This window comes from Mandrillus leucophaeus, unplaced genomic scaffold (assembly GCF_000951045.1).
Source record: "Mandrillus leucophaeus isolate KB7577 unplaced genomic scaffold, Mleu.le_1.0 Scaffold12, whole genome shotgun sequence".
NCBI lineage: Eukaryota > Metazoa > Chordata > Mammalia > Primates > Cercopithecidae > Mandrillus > Mandrillus leucophaeus.
In genome coordinates, this window is record NW_012100320.1 from 7,486,535 (window position 1) to 7,508,740 (window position 22,206).

Genomic DNA, 22,206 nt, shown 5'->3' on the forward strand with positions numbered 1-22,206 from the left:
AGGGGGCCACTCCAGACAGGGGCCTTGGTTGGACTGCAGAAGACAAACCCAGTAAGCCCTGCTGCCTTTGCAAGGTTGATGGTCTCATTCCAACCCTGTTCTCCCATTATCCCAAAATGCACACACATCAGCCACAGCATTGTTAGGGACTTCTGGGCTAGGCCCGCCACCCCAATGCCCCCACATGCCCATTTGCTTTCACCCACTCCTGCCATCACAGCAGAGCCTGCCCCTGTAGCTGGCATTCACACAGCAGTACCCATGTGGCCTGTCCTGAGGCAGGGGCAGCAGACCAGGGGCTCCTCCAACTCTCCCACCTCTAGCCCAGCACTGTCCAATAGAACTTCCTTCAAGGATGGCAACAGTCTGTACTGTCCAAGACAGGGGCCACTAGCCACGTGTGGCCACGGAGCACTTGCAGTGCAGCCAGTGAGACTAAGGAATGAAGCTTTTAATTCTATTTAATTTCAATTAATTTAAGTATAAACAGACACAAGTAACTATTATATTGGCTAGCACAGCTCTAGACTTTGCTCTTCATGGTCCAGCATAGACGTGGAAGGAGATTGGAAACCCACAAACCTAGGATGGGCCCATAATGAAATGCTGAGGTCTGTCTCAAAGTCTGTCTTTGGAGGCACTTCTGTGGCTGTCTTTTTCCCCACTCAGCTCCCTTACCCACAATTTGGGTCCTAAATCCTTTATTTCTAATGAGATAGAAAGAACGAATAAAAGGCCACCCTCTCACGGGGCTGTTAAGAGGTAGACTTAGCTGAAGGTGAAACTGCAGGTTCTAATGAAGGTAAGAAGACAGGCCGAGAAGAGTAACCAGGTCGCAGGCACGAAATGACCCTTGGAGTAAGCCAGGGAGACCCGGCGTGTGGTAGCTGGCCCAGAGTTCTCCATCCTGCCCCAGAGCAGCCAGCTTCTGGGAAACCTGGCCTCTCTGGACTGGAAGACACCTTAAAGGTGATCCCTGCCTGCACCTGGTATCTGAAAGAGTCCCTTCAGCCCAAGACGCAGCAGCCCAAGCTCCCAGTAGGTGCCAGGAAACACTTACCAATGTCAACTGGATTTGTTGCCTCCCTCCCTGGAACTTCCATCCACAGGCCCTGATTTCTCACCAATGGGTCACATGGTACAAGCCTGTCCTTCTCAACAGCAGTACAAAATTGTTCAAAGGGTTGCTCCTGCCCCTCAGGGCCTTTTCTTCTCTTGGATAAGCAGCCAGGCTTTCTAACCTGTCCCTGTCCAGGGCCGCTCCTGCTCCTTTGAGCAGGCCAACATGCCTACCTTCTTCCTTCTGGGCCCAGAGTGACCAGGTACCCCTGTTACTCAGGCATCTCTGGGCCAAAGAGAGATATGGGTGGAAAGGAGATGGAAACAGAGTCCATGTGAGGCCTGCTATGCCCCTCCTCAGCCCCCTCTTGCCAGTGGGCAGAGCAGGGGAGCACTGGGGTACATCTGGATCTCAGAGTCCTGCAGGGCCCTGCAGCTGCCCTGCCTTCATTCTTCACTGGTGGGTGGAGGCATGCCGCTCCGCCAGGGACAGCAGCAATTTGTGGCTTTCATCTAGCACAGCCCACAAAGCGGGAGAGCCAGGGAGCGCAGCCCTCTTCTGGAGCTAAGGCGTTCTCAGCCTAGGAAATGGTCACCAAGGCCCACCTTCCTGTTTGGGTCTGGGAGGGGGAGGTTCAGTCCTTTCCCACCCCCTCAGTCCCTGAGATCCAGATGTCCAGGTCAAGCCACCTTCTCAAGGTCATGGCAAGAGTGCCTGGGAATAAATCCTCTAAGGCCTTCTGCCCTAGGACAGGAAAGCAGTATAGAGCCAGGAAGCCAGGCCTTAGGGGACCAGTGCAGATGGAGGGAGAGTAACTGTATTGGGGGAGGGGAGACATCTCCTTCGGTTGCAGTAAACACTGGAGTCACATGGCCCACAGTCTTCTTTAGTAATTGGTTTTCTTGGAAGGCCTGGGAATTCTTGAAGCTCCACCAAAGCAAGGCAAATATGAGAAGAGATTCCAGTCTACCCTCAAAGACTGCAGACATGCGGTTTTTCTAGACAGGTCAATGGCTTCTCCTCTTACTGCTGTTTGCCAAGGAGAGGAGGGCCTCAGAGTACGGTGCTGGGGAGCCCAGGGAATTCATCTAGGAAGTTGGCCTCCTTCCTGGAGAGGAACAGTGCTGCCTGTCACCCCTGCCCAGGAATGCTACAGATAGACATAGGTTTCGGAGTCCTGACGAGGCCAGTCCCCGGCTCCTACCACCACACCAAAACTGGTGGCTGCTCCTCTCGAGGACAATATGCAAGCAACCACTATTAATGCTTTTATTAAAAATAATCATCGTACTTTTCTCGAACACTCGCTAGGCACACTCTAGGTGCTTCATACACAGTCTCGTTTAATCTCCATAACCATTCCTTGGGGTGTGTTCTCTCTGTTTTAAAGGCACATCCGAACTGCTTATCCTAAAATCCCAAAAGAAGGTCACAGGAGGGTGGGTGTCTGCTGCACTCAGGTGGCTGGTGTTAGCCACAAGATGCGGAGGGGCCCCTGGTGGCTTCTTGGGACAGGAAACTTAGGCGCAAGCTCTCTCCAGACCCCCAAGTCAATTCTACAAGTTCTTGACTGTGTTGGGGCTCAGAATACAATACTCCAATGTAAGGGCTTTGGCGTGCTGGGTACTTTGAACTAAAGAAGACTGGAAGGCCTCAGAAGCAAGCTCTGTGAATTTCTCTCACCCTCTCTCCCCAGAAGTCATAGAATCCAGAACTTCTCTTCCCCAAGGCAGGCCACAGAAACTAGAATTCCTGTCTCCCAAAGCAAAACTGAGAAAGGCTACTGTCTCCTCTCCCTTCTCCCTTGAAGACCCTCATTCCAGAGAGGTCCTGCCCCATATCCGGGAGGAAGGAATGCTACACTGGAGGCCACAAAGAATCTGAAAGACAGGCCTTTCTGGGTTCCCTCTCAGCCTACACCCCTTTGTCCAGTCACATTTCTTCATGACTGTCTTTTCATCATCAAACCTAAGTATAAAAATAGGCAGTTTCCCTGGGTCTTTGGGTCGTCTTCTCTGAAGGTTCTCATGTCACAACTTTAATTAAATAAATTTGTTATGCTTTTCTTTTGTTAGCCTTTCTTTTGTTAAGTGTTGGCCGTGACTCTTATGATGGGTGAGGAAAGGGAATACACCTTTCTGCCCCTACGGCTGTAACTGTTCCTTTTCAGCTCCTCTTCTAACTGTTCTACCAACCAGGTGGGCACCACCCCCAGAGGTCTCTGCTCTGGTTACACATCCTTAGCAACCAAAGCACAGAGCCCAACCCTGCCCTGGCTCAGATGACGCTGCAGGAGTGGGCAAGGATACGGAGAGGGACCTGGGACCCTGCTCTTCCCCAAACAGCAAGAGGTTGCTTCCACTCTCTTGGGAAATCCCCATCTTTTTAAAGGTGAGGTCTTCAGAATCCCCACTGCTTCTGCATTTCCTCCCTGATTGGTTTCAGCACTGTGCAGGGTAGGATCACAGAGGGGAGGGAGGGGACAGGGCTTAGACCTGAGGTTGCTGATACCACCAAAAAGCCCAAATCACATGGGGGAAAGACCCACTGCTTCGTTGTGAGGTGAAAAGGGGTCCCAATGGGAGCAGCAGGTGAGCTGTGAACTATCTGAAATGCATCAAACAGGACAAAACAAAAACGCCAGCCCAACAGCTGCCTGTGAACCCATCCCCTTCCCTGCCTGCCTCTACGAGGGCCACACTTTCCTAGTGCTCCAGTTTCAAACACTAGACCCACCCCTGAACTCCTGCTACAATACCAACCCACTTCCTCTGTACTTGGCTCTAGCCCTTCCATGCGAAGAGAACGTCCCTTTTCCATCCAGGGTGTGTTCTGCTTTAAAAAGAAAAAAAAAAAAATCAAGGCCCACTTCCCCTGCCAAGTCCTGGATGTGAGCGAAGTGCAAAGTTAAAATTAAACTGAAAATTTGTACTTTCGTAGACTTTTCCCCAATTCCACTGGCCATTTAAAAATATCCGAATGTGGTTACTCTATCTAGTTGAACTGAAATTACTCTGCTTGTATCAGGAGCTTTTCCAACACCCCAAAGAGAAATCTACACAGGACCCAATGCTTCATTCCTCAAGTGAACACCTAAAAGGGGCCCTCATACTTGTAAGAGAGGTCAGTGAGGAGGCAGTGAAGGTTCCCAAGATGTCAGATTGCTGGGGGTCCTGTACTCCTGAAAAACTTGTCCCCAAAGCAAAGACCTGTCAGTCATTTTTCACCAATGGAACCTGAAAATTCCATGATAAACACAAATACGTGATTACTCCAAGGAACAACTTGTTGTTTAAAACTGAAATCTTGTCTTTACAAATCTCTCAAATTTGGCCTTTCCTCTCTGTTCCCAACATTGCACTGTCACCTCAAGTCACTTCAAGCCTGCTTTTGCCTCCAAACCAGGTCTCTATGACTATGAGGATGGAAGTGGTCAAGAGGCAGCCTGGATTACTGGGAACAGGCCTCGACCTAGAGGGCAAGGACCCAACTGGCTCAATGATCTCAGCTCTTTCCCCCAGGCCTCAGGCTTCTGCCTCTGTAGAAAGGGGATGATGAGATCTGTTTAACCTATAAAGGGTCAACTCCAGCCTGAAAAACGTTCCTGGTTTCTCACTGCCTTGGGAAAAATTCAAGTTTTCCTACACATGACCTCCAAGGTTCTCCACTCTTGCAGCTCCCTCCCCTTCATCCAGCCTCAGCACCCCCCATCTCTCACTCTTACCCTACAAATCCAGTTCCCCTCCCCAGGAAGCCTTGTCCAGCCCAGCTCTGTGCATCCTGGGGCACCAAGGGCAGCTGCTGCATGAATCATTTAATCGTGTATTAAGCATCCGATCCTCCTAGAGGTCAGGGACTGTCCTCCGTAATCAGCCTAGCAGGCAGCGGAGACCAGAGCAACTGCTTAACAAATGTCCTGTTTATTGCGCCAGGTATAACATTAGGTACTGGGAATATAGAGGTGAGTCAAACTGTCATGAAACGTATTCAACAGTATGACGAATAAATGTTGAGTGAACCCTATCTTTTATAAATACCAGTGTTTTTTTTTTTTTTTTTGGAGTCTTTCTTGCGCCCCAAGACAAGCATAAGCCCCTGAGAGGCAGGTCAGCTGTGCACACTCCCCCCGACCTGACTGGCCCAGTGTTCTGCATGCAGGTCTCCAGCCCTCTCCACATGGGGCACGCCTGCGACATTGTTGGCTGAGGGGACACGGAAGAAACAGTAAGCCAAAGTCGGGGTCCTTGCCAGCAAGAGGCGTGGTGGCCGGCTGGGAGGAGACAGCCACCAGTAAACAACTCCAGTCCAGTGTGCCAGGTAGCAGGACATGGGCCGGGCCAGGGTGCATTCTTCAAATGCCTCTACCAGATAGAACAGGCAGGCTAAAGGCAGATGAGGGGGACCCAGAAGGACCTACAGAGGAGATACACTATATCAAAAGCCAGGACTGGCTTACAGGGCCCAGCATAAAATGAAAAACACAGAGCCCCTTGCTTAAAAATTATTAAGAATTCCAAGACAGCGACAGCAGCGCATTAAACCAAGTGCATGCTGCAGGGGTCGCATGCCTGTGAAGCTGGCCCTGATTCAAGTAGACAGTTTGGGCCTGAAACAGAGCCCTTTGAAGGACAGGACCAGAGAGAAGGAAGCTTACAGTAAGAACTGCTCCTTCTTTTTCTAGTACTTCCTGAGGCAACATGGAAAGGTGGACAGAAGGCAGGCTCTCGAGTCCAAGAGAACTGGCTCAAGTTCAATTTTTCTTCTTTTTAGCCCAGCTTACCTTTCTGAGCTTCCGTTTCCTTTAGTGACTATAATGTCCATCACCTAGGGTTGGATTAAATAAGAATGTACTTAGAGCATCCCCAGCTTGGAAAAAGCCACTTGCCTTCCCCTTTTTCCACGGCCATCTTTACTGTTGTGTACAGTCAAGGCACAAGAATGGGAACAAAAGGCAGGTTAGCAGATTTGAGTCAATTAAGCTGTCTATACAGCTTCCTTACAGAAATACGAGGTCTCTTAACCTATTGGGGAACCAGGAATGGTGTGCTCAAAACAAACCCCTTTGGATATTTACATTCACACTTTGTTTTGTTTTTCACACTAACCCTGACTACCCTTGATTTTCTTTTCCTGCACGGAGCAAGAATTCAGTAAACATTTGTAGCTTTGGTTTCAACCTTGTCAGTCCCTGACCAATTTGGTTTTCAGGTTCCAGTCTTTGCACACAAGAGAAGACTCATATCAAATTGACCCTGTGTTTTTTGGTGCTCGTGGGTTTTAAATAGGTCAGCTTTTAAATGGGCCATCCCCTGTTGCAGATCCCATTTCAGCTAGAAGGCCAAACTGTCTGAGACACCGAGGTTTTAGACTGGGGTGATAGATGCTTGTGATTTTGTTGTTTTAACCATAAAATCGATTGTTTTGCTGAACAGCCAGTGTGGCAAAACCTGCAAAAATCAGTCAGGTTCCATGTTAGGGGAAAAGCAACAGCTCTGGGAGAAAAGTTAGACACTTTGAAAGCTAGAAGGGTCCTTAGGGATCTCCTAGGCCAGTGGCTTTCCACATTTTACAGCGTGGCTCAGTACACACGTTTTTATGTGTACATAGACACACACAACTGAAAACAAAACTTAACACTTGCAATTACTTTCTTATGTTACTTAGAACAAAATATGTGTAGCGTGACCCACAGTCTGCAAAACTCTGGTGTAGCTCAGCTCTCTTTTTCCAGAGGAAGAAGCAAGGTCCACAGTTGGGCCCAGAGTTACTGTGAGCTGGGCGATTCGTTTCCTGGCAGAACACACCATCACTAGGCATCAGAACTCACATCCCCAATGGAAGCCCATGGAATTAACAGATCACCCATGCAGCTTTCAAGTTTCTGCTAACAGGAGGCCTGTAGCCTCAACAGTAGTAGATCCGGATCTCCACACCTCTCAAAGATCTTTAAAAATCTTAACTAGGGGCAGAGTCCCCTATTACTTTAAAACAAACAAAAAATCTCCCCAAGAAAAAAGCATCCATGTCTCTGATGTTTTTTTTGTTTGTTTGTTTCCTACAATAGAGCTCTGAAGGCAGGCGGGGAGCACATGGCCCGGGGAAGTCGGTGACGCCATCCTTATTATTTTAGGGAGCCAAGGAACACAAGCTGAGGCGCGCTGCAGCGGTAATTAAGCTGTCTGCCAGGGCCCCAGCTCATAGGCTAAGCCGCCGGCGCGGGGAGGGCCCTCATTAACATAAACCCTGTGACTTGCTCCTGCACCGCCTGGAACCGGCTTCCTCTCTCTCCTCCCGTGGGTGTGAGAGGGACTTGGGTTTCTGCTTCACCAAAGCAGAGGAGCTGGTTCCACCGCAGATGTTCCTCCAGCCAGAAACAGACTCAGGGCAGTACTCTGCAGGCTGGGGTGGCTGCAGGACCTGAGTTTTGGGCTTGCCAAATGGGCCTATTTAGCTGGTAAATCCTAGCTGGGCCCCTCCCTGATATGGTTCCTTCGCTTCCTCCCCTTAAACCTCCTTCCTATCTACCAGCTGGTATAGACTCTACATCAAGGACCTGTTAGTTCTACCTCCTGCAGGAAGCCTTCCATGATTGCCCAGCCTCTAGCCCAGGCCTGACTGGTTTAAGAGCATGTATAGCTCTTAAAAGTGTTCACAGGAGGAGCAGGAACTGTTTTGGGGTCTGAAGAAGGGAAGGAGGGGTCTTGGGTCTAGCTTTGCTGGGGGATGTGAGCTGCAGTATGGAAAAGGGGAGATGAAGGTTTTAGAACTGGCGGGTTACATGACCCAGTGAAAATCTCACAGACTCGACGACTCTTCTTTTTTTTTAAATTTTATTTTGAGACAGAGTTTCATTCTTGTCACCTAGGTTGGAGTGTAGTGGCGTGATCTCGGCTCACTGCAACCTCTGCCACCCAGATTCAAGCGATTCTCTTGCCTCAGCCTCCCAAGTAGTTGGGATTACAGGCACCCACTACCAGGCCTAGCTAATTTTGTATTTTCAGTAGAGACGGGGTTTCACCATGTCAGTCAGGCTGGTCTTGAACTCCTGACCTCAGGTGATCCACCTGCCTCAGCCTCCCAAAGTGCTGGGATTATAGGCGCCCACCACCACACCTGGCTAATTTTGTATTTTCAGTAGAGATGGGGTTTCACCATGTTGGTCAGGCTGGTCTCAAACTCCTGACCTCATGTGTTCCACCTGCCTCCACCTCCCAAAGTGCTGGGATTACAGGCATGAGCCACCGCACCCAGCCACAGACTTGACTCTTCTAAATGGTTGTTCCCTTCCTACCTTCAGTGAATGCTGGAAGACTGAAGTGGTAGGCACTGGAAGTAGAGTCCCAGCAGGTGGTGTGTGAACAATAACCAGGGAAGAGAAGGAAAGGGGGCCAAGATGCACCAAGGTGTAATGCACAGAATACTTGTCAGGCACTCTGATGACCTGGGCTCTGGTCTGCCTTGCCACTAACTTGCTGCGTACCCTTCAGGAAGTCACTACCACTCTCTGGGCTTCTCCAAGTCCTCTAGTCCACACACTGGACAATAGAGCCTGAGTACAGAAATAAGGTCCCTCTAGTTTCAAAATTCTCTCGGTACATACACTTTGAGCCTGAGTGCCCACTCCACATCCAAACTCAGTCACTGTTCCCGAAAGAATGTGGCCAATATCGTGGGCCAAGGGGCCCAGGATTCATCACTGAGGGATGCCAGAAAGGAAATCTGGGACACGGGGCAGTTACCCTGGGTGAGTGAAATGGGAAACTCAATCATCTAATCTCTTAAAACATATCAGCACCCCCAAAGTAAGTACAACTATACCAATTTGTAAAATTAAATAAGTTTTTAAGAACCACACATCAGGATATAAAAACACCCCCCAGAGGCCCCGGGTGCTGGGTTCCGAATGTGGGAGTCTGGCATTGTCCCATCTGATGTCTTTCCTCTCACAGGTCATTGCGTGGCCTCCAAGATGCCTGGGGTGGGAGGAGAGGAGAGACCAGGATCACCAATCACTACTCAGATCCGTGAGCTGACAATTCGGTGATTCACAACACAAACCACAGCCATTCTTGGTGATCTTATTACAGAGCCACAGCACTGCACCCATGCAACAGAAAAGCCACAGAGAATGAAGACCAAGGCCTAGAGAGCAAAGAGGGTAAATCCTGCTCAATCTTTCTAAAACGCTGCTTTGATCACATCACATCATGTCTCATTACTCCCCTGTCCAAAAGCTTTTAATGGCCACAGGGATCAAGTGTAAATCCAGAGTAGGATTCCCAGGCCCCCCACCCATCAGTGCCCTCTGGCAAAAACCCTGTGCTTCCTCCCATCTCAGCCCTCTGCTAGCCTCCCTGATGTGCAGCAAAAATAATGACACGACTGGGTGCTGCATGTTACAGTTTACAAAGTGCTTCCCCTCATAGACAATGGAAATTTTACCCCTTTCGTCCCTCCCAGGCAACCTGCCCTTGTCCACCAGGGCCCTGAGAGCTGCTGAAGGCCAGTCATTCTTCCTCCTGTCTCTCCCCCAACACAGCCTTGCTAAGGTCCGAGGTCTCAGGGTCACCTTGGTGCCCTCCCCACAGGGGCTGGCTTTCAGTAAATGCCTGCTGAATGGCCAAACAGGCTAGGGGAGGGGTTGGGGTGTGGGTGGGGAATGGCTCTGGAGAATCATCTAGATTATAGAAGGCAAACCCTTTATTCACTTTCTGAGGCAAAGCTCCCCACTAAAACTACTCAGAAAAATCAACTGTCCCAGCTGACAGATACAGATAGGGTTAATTCTGGCTGCTGAAATCAGATTGGGAGATTGAAGCCCAACTTGGCTGGGACCGCTTGCGGACTGCGGGAGCTGTCTGCTAAGGAAATCCCATTGGAGTCTTCAGGGAGCAGCCCAGGGTTTCTGCCTTGGAGTTCGGGATGGACCCCCGAGTGGAGGAACTGTCAGCAAAACAGAAGTTAATTCATTTCCCCAGTGTTACTATTCAGAGACCCAGGAGCTGGCAGTTCAAAGTTTCTGCCTATTCCAGCCCCCAGCGTAACTCATCTAAGAAAACATGCCAATCAGACTCAGAGGCCGGGACACATCCCACAGCCGTGGTGTGAGCGTCTGCTCCATTTCCAGATAGCTTTTAAAAAATGCTTCAAAGAAATAAAGGACCCCATCAATGCCACTTTTCGGGAACCACTGTATTTAATCCAACTTCCCTAGCAATTGACGAAGCTGGGTGGAAACTAACTCTGACTCACCCAAGGCTACACAGTTACCCCATTGTAGAATCGAACCTTAGGCCATTCTCTCAAGACTCCTAACTTAGGGCCCACACCCTCAAAGTTACAGGCCTCTCCATCCTCCTTGAAGCAAGAGGAAAGAAAGGTGAAAAACAAAATTAGCTGTTAGGAAGAGCCCCGGCCTGAACTCAGCCCCTGCTCTCCCCTCCCACCTTCCACACACCCAGGCAGGGCTGCAAATGCAGAAGAGGCAGGGAAAGCTAAATGGCCTCATAGATGAAACCTCGACCTTGGCCTCCTTCCCTGCCACCTCTATGCAAAATGACAGCAGCATCAGCAATGACAGAAGCAGAGCAAACGCCGCCTCGGCACTGAAGCCCTAGTGTCCAACCACCAATGGGAAATCGCTGATTTGGGCAGAAATGGGAACCAATCATGCAGAAGAACCTAAGGCTGGGGCTGAAAGTTTTTTCTATCCAAGGCCACAAAACAAATTAGCCAAGGGCTACACATAAGAAGCCATTTAACATTAGTTATTTCTCCCTTAGACAAGTGTGAAATGTGCAGCTTCCTTAATCTGTAAATTACACATGTATGGCAAAAAGTATTAGTGATGGAAGTGCAAGAAATGCTAGCAGTATATGTTAGCTCCATATTTCTAATTGGAAGGAGGATTAATAAAAGCAATGGAATGAGGGAGAGCAAGGAAGCTGTGGGGAAGTGAGGGGCTGCTGGAAGGAAGGGGAGAGGGAGACAGACGCAGAGAAAGACACGGAGAGGGAAGAAGGGAGTTAGAGGCTTTGCAGGTATTGCTGAACTTCCAGAGTTCCATCTCCTTCCCCCGGGTTTGGTGATAGAACTTTACCTACACTTGTTGTTTTTTAAAAAGAGTGCAGGTTAAGTTTATTGTTGTTCACAAGTCTATGGCTGCTTTAATCTCAAAATGCTAAAAAACAAAACCCCCAAACCAAAAAAACTATGAAGAGTCAGGGACGGTCCACATGACTCGAGACAATGTAAAACGGAGCTTAATGATTTTAGTCTTCATCAGAGGCTCAAGAAGGAGGCTTCTACCATGGCAGCCAACACAGACGAGCCATTGAAGGCTATGCTGATAGGAACACGTGGGATGGACCAGGGTTCCTTGGTCCCGAAACACTCTGCACTGACAGGACTAGACCTGAAATTCCAACATTTGAAGAACAAACTTGAGGAAGGCAACCAGGGTAGGAAGGCATCTGAAAACTGGGATACTAGAAGAATAACTGAGGGAACTAGTGATGTTTAGGCCTGAGGGTAGGGGAGACCATGATCACTCTCTCTCTCCACTTATTTGAAGGAGTGTGATGTATGTTTATTGTGTTTTCCAGCGGTTCAAGAACTAAGATCAGAGTGCAGGAATCATAGGGACAGCTTTCTCCCCAGTGTACTTTGTAAGAAGGTCCCCAGATCATTATGGCTGTCTCACAAAATAATGGGCTGCTCTGAAAATTTGGGAGCTTCCCATCCCTGTATGAATCAGAAGGCTGTAAGTGACTGTCTGCAAAGAGCTTCATACATAAACAGTGCTGGATGCTTATTAGATGAATTAATAATATTGTATATGATAAAGCCCTACAAAGAGAGCCCTGAGTCTTTTCCCCTCTTAAAATGCTATGATTTGATTCCTTCTTCTTAAATATTACTTGCTTTAGGATGCAGGCCTGATACAGTCATTCAACAGTCCATACAGAGTATATACTACATGCCATGCTAGGTACCATGCTAGGCATTAGTGATACCGTGGTAAACAAAACTAGGTGCCTGTCTCACGGGTTTACATTCCGGTAGGGGAGCCAAATAATAAACCAATAAATGTATACATATGTATATAATGTGTATGAATGCTTCAAAGAAAAAAAAAAAGGACAGAAAAGCAATAGTGACAAGGGATACTACTTTAGAAAGGGTAACCAGGAAGGTCTATCCAAAGTGAGCTTTCAGCAGAGACGTAAGGCCAAGTCTACAACCGGGAAGGGCCTTCCAGGCAGAAAGAAGGAACAGCCAGGGCAAAGACCCTGAGTGGGCAGCATGCTTGGCTCTATTGGGGAACAGCTAGGAAGCCAGGTTGGTACGAGAGAATTTGTGGAAGGGAAGGAAAGGAGGTGGCAGCATGAGATTGGGGTGGAGAGAAGGCTGCTGTAGGTTACACAGGTTACACACACCTTTACCCACATGGGACATTCCGCATGCAACTGGTGGTAGGATAGTGGGTTTCACAGGCAAAGCAAGAAGAATTGCTTGGACCACAGAAAAGGAGGTAAGACCTGAGATCTGGCCATAAGCCTAAGAGTTACCTTGCTCTGCCTTAAAGGAAGAAAAAAAAGCAATGGAAAAAAGTGAAGGAGAAGAAGCTTTAATCAGGACTGTGCTTGCCCCATGTTTCCAGGTGGAAACCGGCCTAATCTACACCCCAGATATCTCCTATGGGAGAATGTTTTGATTACGGGGGTTAGGACACATGAGAAGTAGTCGGAAAATCTTGTTTGGTTCCAAACTGTGTGGCTTTGAGCAAGACTTCACTGCGAGTTAGTTTCTTCACCTGTAAAATGGGAAGAATCCCTACCAATCCCACATGTCTCCATGGGACCCAATGAGAGCATGGGTAAGCCAGGCTGTCCTAGAGGTTACTATGATGAATTTTATGAGCATGTTTCTTACTTAAGACTTTGCACCCCGGAAAGCAGAGGTGAGGTATTATGCAACTGATTCTCCCACACTGCCTTGCACTTAGCTTTCAATAAATGTTTGCAGAACTGAGAAGCATTAAAAATAACCCGGAAAATGTTCTGCCATTTTTTTCCTTCCTATTAAACTGTAGCACTTTGCCAGAATGCTCCAGAACAGTCTCTCTTCACTGAAATCCTTCACTTTGGAGGAAGAACCAACTGAGTCACATCAGAGGCATGTGCTCAGAGGATAAACTGAGGAAAGGGGACAGGAACAAGGCCTGACTCCTCTGGGGAAGGCTCCTTGCTCTCTGTGGCCTCCAACCTTTCTCAAACATCCTGAGAGGGCCAGGCCAGGCCACCAATGAAAGGGACTGCAGATTACCCTAGCACAAGGTCAGGATCTCCTGGAAAAGTCCACGAAAGCCTGGGAAATACAATATTCACAACATTCCACTTCAGACTAAGGAGTCACAGTCCGGTCCAACTGCCTCACATACAGATAGGGAGACTAACGACAGGTCAGTGGAATCGCTGGTTCGAGGTCACCTCTTTTATTTTTTTTCTTTTCAATTTTTTGACTAGCACATTCATTCTAATGGTTTAAAAACTAAAAAGTATAAGAAGATACACAGTTAACTCTCCCTCCCATCTTATCCTCTGTCTGCCCAGTCAACCATACTACCTGCTAAGTATCTCTCTAGAACATTCACACACATACAAGCAAATTCAGAATCTTATTTCTTCTCTCTTTTATTAAAAATCTAGCATATTATCCTAATCATTGCCTTGCCTTTTTTTCATGGAGTTTGTGTAACAGAGCACATAAAAACCTTCTTCGTTTCTTATTTGCAACTACATAGTGTGAGATCATTTTTCTTAACCAGTCTCTTATTGATGAATATCTGGGTTGCTTCCAATCTTTTGCTGTAATAAATAATTTTGCAATATCAATAAGCTTGGGCATGTCAGTTTGCATTCCCCTAGCTTATTGATAAGAGCTGGAATGAGATCCCATTTCTGACCTACAGGGTGGCAGTCATAGAGCCTCAGAGTCCTATTATCTTATTTATTTATTTATTTATTTGAGACGGAGGTTTGTTCTAGTCGCCCAGGCTGGAGTGCAGTGACGCCATCTGGGCTCACTGCAACTTCCACCTCCCAGGTTCAAGCGATTCTCCTGCGTCAGCCTCCCAAGTAGGTGGGATTACAGGTATGTGCCATCATGCCCGGCTAATTTTTTATATTTTTGGTAGAGATGGGGTTTCACCATGTTGGTCAGGCTGGTCTCGAGCTCCTGACCTCAGGTGATTCACCCACCTCAGCCTCCCAAAGTGCTGGGATTACAGGCATGAGCCATTGCGCCCAGCCCAGAGTCCTATTATCTAATGTCTAAGTTACTTAACCTCCATTCATTCAATACACGCTCCTTGGAACCTACTAAATCCCAGGGACTACACCAGGTGCTAAGGGTACAATGATAAAGGTGTCTTTGACTTCTGCTCCCAAAGTGTCCAGCCTGGGAAGGACAAACAGAAGGGACCATTACAACACACAAGGGCTGCTCAGTGTGCCCTGGAAGCCATCTGGACCTCTAGGCCAATCTCTGTCTGGAAATGGGTGGCCATACCTACACCTCAGGGGTGTTCTAAAAGGTCAAAAAGATGCTGCTTGCCAAGTACCTGGCAAGCAAGGACCATACAAAGCTCATGGTAGATAATCAATAACGGGTAAGCCTCCTCTTATCCCAGAATGAGTCTTAAGTGATGGCAGCAGCAAGGTGCTCCAGGCAAAGGCACTGCATTGCCACGCCTGTTCCACAATGAGCAATTCTCTTTTCTTAGAGGAGTCTGGAATACGCTGCTACTTATTTTTTAAAGCAGCACCTAAGCCCCTAATTATGTCTTAGCCTACTTTTATTGGAAAACTATTTGCCTTTCTCCCACATTCCAGACTCTCTTCGGTATCTCTGAGGCACCTGGGGATGCTTCTCACCTGCGTGCACAAGCCCTGGTGTCTGGTGGAGTGTCAGAGCCACAGGGGAAACCCAGACACATTTCTAACGCCCTAGCACAGAAAGGCACAGGCAGGCACAGGGAAAGTCGCTTTTACTAGGATATCCCTGAAAGTATTAAATAATAATTTAAATAGAAAAAAATAGGCAAAAAATCATTAAATCTTACATATATTGTTTGGTTTTATGTGCTCTATTTCACAATCAAACTTTTTTTTTTTTTTTTTTTTTTTTTTGAGACAGAGTCTTGCTCTGTTGCCTGGCTGGAGTGTAGTGGCGTGACCTCGGTTCACTGCAACCTCCGCCTCCTGGGTTCAAGCGATTCTCCTGCCTCAGCCTCCTGAGTAGCTGGGATTACAAGTGTGTGCCACCAAGCCCAGATAATTTTTCTATTTTTAGTAGAGATGGGGTTTCACCATGTTGGCCAGGATGGTCTCGATCTCCTGACCTCGTGATCCACCTGCCTTGTCCTCTCAACGTGCTGAGACTGCAGGCGTGAGCCACTGTGCGTGGCCGTGTCTTCCTTTTAGAAGCTCCAAGAAAAATATTAGGCATGAAATTATCCAGCCCTCATAATACTGGGAAGCCATTTTCCTAACAGGCTAATTAATAAAGTCTTACTTCAACCAGAAGCTCCTTTCAAATTGATGTAGGATGCCTGCTTCTAGATGAAACTATTGGCCAATTATGGCTCAGCCTGGTCCTTGGGAGAGGTGGGGTCCGCTGCTTTATTTGTGACCTCTGATTTAACTGTGGGCCTCTCTCTCCCTGAAATAAGCCCTGGGGGCCCTCTGAGTCCTGCTTCACCATCTCTGGTCAGAGGCATCAGTAGGGTCTCTCCAGCCTCCATTCAAAAGCATCTAACCCCCTAAACCAGGTCCAGATGGAATCCAGAAAGTACTAATGGGGGTCTTCCAAGAAACACTGCTATTTCAGAAACACCAACGGAAATTCCACTCTGACAGACATTGACAGCAGCTGGTGGTACAAAATTGGGCCATGTCTCTGCCTAGGCAGGAAAAACACCAGCTCCAGGTAGTCAGTCCTTGCCTCACCTGGAGGGCTGATCAACCATCACAAATGTGTTCAAAATTTCTACCCCATCCCCACACCCAGCCATGAGAAAATACATTTATTATTGTTAATAAATGCAATTTGGAAGTCTAAATCTTTCAAAGGGCTGAGTCTTGAGGAAAATAAAACACATTCTGGGATGAAAAGGCAGATGGCTAGAGCCCAAGGCTGGTGTGGGCAGAGCAGTGGCCAGCTATTACACTTGTCCTTCTTGGATATAATTTCATCTTTCCCGTGAGTCGTACCATGAATTCACACCTTAACCTCACTGGACCCTAGCTTGTTTACTGGGAAGAGGACTTCTAGAGGTACTTCTAGATCAGATATCCTAAGTTCCAGCTCATGGGGTCAGAAATCCAGTGTAAGTCACTTGAGTGCTCAAATGCCACTTCCTCAGAGAGGCCTTCCTGGACCACCCATCTCCTTTAACACAGCTTTATGGGTCTTCATGGAACTCATCATACCAGCAGCCATGCCTTTGCTTGATGGCTTACTACTGACTGTCTCCCCTAGTGGAACAGAAGCCCCACAAGAGCAGCATAGGTGATGTGTCTTATCTAGTTCCTAGAACAGAACCCAGTACAGAGTCGGCATTCATCAGTGTGTGTGGAATGGAATGAATGAATGAATGAGTTAGCCAAGCCAAGGGTCAACCAGAAAGACAGGGATTCCAATCTTGCACCTTCATTTGCTATCTGGGCACCTCTGGGTAAGCCACATAACCCCTCCACAGTATTGTGTATTTGCAGAAACCACCCCCATAACTCTGGTTAACATCAGACAGTGGTGGCCAAGTGCTGCTCACCATCAGGGACATTTATTTGTGGCTGTAATAAGCCTCCTGGGGCTAATAAGCCATTTGCTCAATACAAGTCTAGTTTCTGATACAGTGGCCACCTCTCAGACCAAGATCCTCATCTTGCTGGAGTCTATGGCTACTGGTCAATCTCAGAGGCACATTCTCACTCCCACATCCGACCTTATCGCTCCTGATGATGACCACACTGGCCGCTGGAACTGAAGGAAGGCTCCTGAGTGCCTACACATGCCAACTGCCTGCCCTGAACGAAGTAGGCTTTTGGCTTTAAGAGGGCAGCTAGCATTCCATTTCCACTCCCACTACTCCCACCCCGAAGAGCAACCCTGGAGGGCTCTCCTCTAGGAGAAGCTTTCCCAGACTCATAGACCACACCTAAATGCTCAGACACACCAGTACTTTTAACCAAGACACAGAAAGGCATGTCTGCAACACAGTCATAAACTAGACAAGGGCTAAAAAGAACAGAACTGCTCATTATGGCTTCAGGCCAACCTCTGCAGATAGGCTTCATCAGGCCTACCAGAGAGAGCAGAAAGCTTCACAAAGTACATGCCTGCCCAGTCTTCACAGGCCACAAACAGGGTACACCCAAATCTTCACGGGGAAAGGAAGACGTACAGAAGTGGAAGGAATGCCTGGGTGGCTGTGAAGGCCAGTTCCTGGCCCTCCATACGGAACAGGCCCCTGTGCCAGAGCAGACAGGCTATTCCCACTGGCAGCCAGGCGGGAGGCTGGAGAACCACATCTGCTATCATCACAGAGCTCTTCTACGTCCCCAGCTGCAGGAGAGTCACACTGGGCTCTGCACACCCTCAATGCTGCCCTCTGGCAGGGGGTATGGACATATAAAGGAGCACTGACCAGACACAGAGAAAGCCACAGATGCACACCTAAGTGAGTGGTACCGGACTTGGCTGAGAGGCGAACGCTGCTGTGTGCCCTGGAAGTCCCCAGGGTGGGGACTTACGTCACCTGGGTGGACACAATTTGCTCCCTTTCTTCCAATGAGTTGAGGAGGGCTTCCCAGAAAAGGGGACCTCTCAGGAGCTGTGTGAATGAAAGATAAAGGATAGCGAGAGGATTGCCCAGAGTTCTGCAGCCAGAAGGGGAGTTTAGAGGCAAGAAGGCTAGGGTCACAGAATAACTGTGACAGAAAAGGTGAGCCAGGGCGAGAGCCCACACTCCAGAAGAGGCCTGGCTGGGGGCAGGGGATGCCTGCAGCTTGGCTGGTATCCCTCCAGCCCCAACGCCCCAAAAAACTGGGGGGAGTCTCTCCTTTGCCCAGAGCCTCCCTGCCCCCTCTCCTCCGCTTCAACAGCTCCAGGGGAGGCCTCCTCCTGGGGCAGGCCGAGACAGCTCTTCCGACTTTGCTCCCACCCCAGCAAGCGCCTTCTGGATAGGGGCTGACTCCACCCCACCCCCACCGCTGACCAAACGGCTCATTCAAGCCCTGACGGGTAGAATTTAACCTTCAGTCCTTCTACGACACATACCTGGCATAAAGGATATCTCTTTCAGTCCTAACAATAAGCCCTGGGAAGCAGGTAGTACTGTTATTCACCATTTCACAGATGTGCCAACTAAGGCTCAGTGAGGTGACTTGCCAACATCCTCAGGCTCAGTAGTCCTCAAGCACTACTGCCCACTGTATCTGATTGCCTGGGTCTGTGCCTGGGCCCCTGTCATTTTACAAAAGGTCCACGGCCTCTCAAGAGCTGGACATGAAGGATGGGCCAAGTCCAGTCTTGATCAGTAAGGCCCACTCGACACTCCCAGCAGCAGCATCCTGAGATACACGTAAATGAAAAATTCCAAGTGTGATGAGCAGAACGTGCTCGTGTGAACCCCGTGGTGGTGGGGATGTGGGGGGCAAGTCAAGGAGCGGATCCCTATACCCCAGCAGATTAAATCCTGCATCCTTCTTTCCTATTTCCTGGTTTCTCTGCTGCATTTTCCTCTAGTTTCCACTTAGTTACTTCTTTCTACCTGCTGTGAAGCTCTGCACCCTGCTCCATGGGGTGGTTCCCAACTGTGCTTTAGAGTCCCCTTTAGAGCTTTCTAAAAATACACGGACTGGGGCAACACCCTCAGAGACTGATTCAGTTCAGGCAGAGCCTGGGTATTGCTTCAGATGCTCTCCTGGCAGTTCTGATCCACAGCTGGGGTTGAAATCTGCTTTACTAACCACACACCTTCTTCCCTCCAGTGTATGTGCTATGCTCCATCACGTGATCCCAGCTCCACCACGGGAGCCAGACACCACCATCCTCTATAATCACTCTCCCCTACCCAGCCCAGGATGCAAAGACTGGATTCAAGAAATGAAATTTGCTACAAAAATACTTACACAGCATTTATACAACTCCTTGCCTCATTCTGGATGCTGGGCACACAGGCCATGTCAGTGGACTCCCCTCACCCCTCCATTCAGTTATACTACTTAGGCCTGCCTGTGAAGCCAGTGGCTAAGGTGACAGTTGGTTACATAAAGTGAAGATGAGTCCCTCCTCCAGATGCATGGTCCCTGAAGAAATCTGAAAGTAATTCCTCTAAATTTAGAATGACAGGCCCTTGCCTCCACCCTATCACCCTCTGCACATGCACATGCATACACACAGAGTTCTCACGAATTCTATAGGAGGCAGCAGAATCCAGAAACCCAGGGGTGGGCACTACTGGCTGCAGAGTCCCAGTACAACTTTGCTGAAATCTTTCAGCAAAGAGACTCTGCGGGCCTCTCTTTCAAGCTCCACTGTGTACCTCTGTGTCTGCCCTTCCAGCCCACATATCCTGCCTCTTACCTGTTCCCCACTCCAAGATAACTAGGAGAAAGCCACCTTCCCACCCACTCTGAGTCTGTGGCTGATGGAATCCTTATCATAGCTACTTCTTGGCCTCTCAGGATATGGGCAGAGAGAACCTGGGGATTTATCAACGTGGGAGCCCAGGGGTGACTGGAGGGGACTTTGGTGGATCTGTCCACACAGCCTAAACAAAGAGTACCAAGCTGACACATGGCAGTGGAGCCTTGATTCACCAAGGATCTCGGGCAAGCTAGCTTATTATATTAAAGGGGGACTGTGAATGTCCCCCACCCCTACTCATCACACGCTAGGGCTGGAGAGATCTTAACAAGCAAACAGTGTCTGGGAAGGTATGAGCATTTCTTTTACAGAGTGAACTTTAGTAACTGAATTTAAAATAAAATGAGCAATTAATTAGAACAGTCGTCTCTTATGTGGACTGCCCAAGACAAACCACTGGGATGCAAGAATTTCAGGACTTCTTAGATTTTTAAACGTAGCCTTTTTAATTTATATTTTTGGTGTTACATTTTATAATGTACATATGTATAGGTAGTGTATGTGAATAACTGTAACTGCAAGATAGACATACTGGGGCTCAGGTTCAAATTGTTTACTGGTAAGGGATGTGATAATGAGAAAAACGTGATGACCAGCGACCTGCGAAGTATGCAGCACCCACCCGGAGGCAACTCCAATCAGAAACTCACACCAGCATGGGTGGGGGTGGGGGTGTGAAGGTGTGGGCTTCGTTTCAGTGGCTTCCCTGCTTGATGTACCAACCGGTAGGTGGTGAAAGTGACAAGAAGGTGTAAGTACTGCAGATCTTTCTCTCCATCAGTACTTCTAGAATGCTTACCATGTGCCGGGCACAGTGTGGAGCTCTGAGGACTATAATGATCAGCAAAAGCAAGTCCCTCAAATCGTGCAGTGTACCCACAAGGCAAGGGGACAGAGATGCTAATTAAACACTCATAATCTGGAATATGTAGTTATAAACTGAAGCACTCTGAGGGAAAAGTTCTATAAGAGTTTTCTGGCAAAAGAACTAGATCTAAACCTGAGAGAGGAGGCTGGAGACAGTAAAGATGACTAGATGCTAACTGGATACAGTGGCAATCTCCGTGTAGTGCAGATTTGCAGGAATGAGAGGCAGCCGGGAAGGCCCAGAGAGGGTGGGGCAAGGGAACAGATGACAGGAAGAGGCCAGCAGTGGCCAGACCATGCAGCACCTTGTTGATCTTTATTAAAGATTTGGGACTTTATCCTAGGAACAATGGTGAATTTTAAGTATGGGGTGACATGGTTACATGTGTGCTTTGATAAGATCATTCTAGTCGAAGGTCACAGCATGGCTTCAAGAGGACTAGACTATGATACAGGGAGATCAGTGGCAAGCGACAGAGCATGTTTTAAACAGACAGGACTTGTAATGGTGATGGATGGAAAGAGGATCATGAGTGTGTGTGTGTGTGGGTGGTGGGGGGCAAGGGACAGAGGACACGGGTTCCCTTTGGACTTAAGAGTAGGACACTGTTGGAGCACCCAGGTGGAGACATCAGGTGGGTCTCGAGCTTACCCAAGCAGTAAACATCAAACCTTAGGGAGCAGCACATAGTACCTGCAGCTGTCAGTGAGGGAGGGCAAATTTCCCTTTGGAGAGAATACAGGATAAGAAGGCCCAGTGCCCAAGTTTGACTAAGTCAGTACTTCATGGCTAAACAGGAGAGCAACAGGACACCAGAAACTGAGGAGTGACTAGAGCCGTAGAAGATATACCAGAGAAAGGGAGAGCCAAGTGGGGAACATCTTTCATAAAGTCAAGAACGCTGAATCCCGGCCAGGTGTGGTGGCTCATGCCTGTAATCCCAGCACTCTGGGAGGCCGAGGCAGGCGGATCACTTGAGGTCAGGAGTTCGAGACCAGCCACGCCAACATGGTAAAACCCTATCTCTACTAAAAACAGAAAAGTTAGCCAGGTGTGGTGGTGCACACCTGTAATCCCAGCTACTTGGGAGGCTGAGGCATGAGAGTTGCTTGAACCCAGGAGGTGGAGGCTGTAGTGAGCTGATATCATGCCACTGTGCACTCCAGCCTGGATAGAGCAAGACTGTCTGGAAAAAAAAAAAGAATGCTGAATCCCGCCACTGAGACATCATGCAAGATAAGAAATGAAGGCTGTTGGGATTCTTGGCACTATCTGGAAACAAACCAGACTTCACGGGGTAGAGTCAGAGAGGTGACAGGGTGGAGAAGACAGACAATTCAGAAAGTTTAGGGAATAGGGAGACGAGTGTGATGGGCAGTAACTATAGCACAACACAGGATCAATTAAGGGAGTCTTTGCTTTAAGATGGGGGAAGCATCCCCAGCTGGAGAAGAATCCAAAGGACAGGAGTGGCTAGGTGCCCAGGAGGAACAAGGGAACTAGGCAGGGGTGGCCAAGACAAGAGGACCGCTGAACTGGGAGGGATTAAGGCAGGTTCAGCCTC

At 48.5% G+C, this 22,206-nt stretch overlaps 1 protein-coding gene across 2 annotated transcripts in view; it reads right to left on the bottom strand.

Annotated features, from left to right (window-relative positions):
* ANP32A (acidic (leucine-rich) nuclear phosphoprotein 32 family, member A) overlaps positions 1–22,206 on the bottom strand; it is a 41,002-nt gene that overhangs the window by 9,614 nt on the left and 9,182 nt on the right. The gene's annotated exons all lie outside the window — the stretch shown is intronic.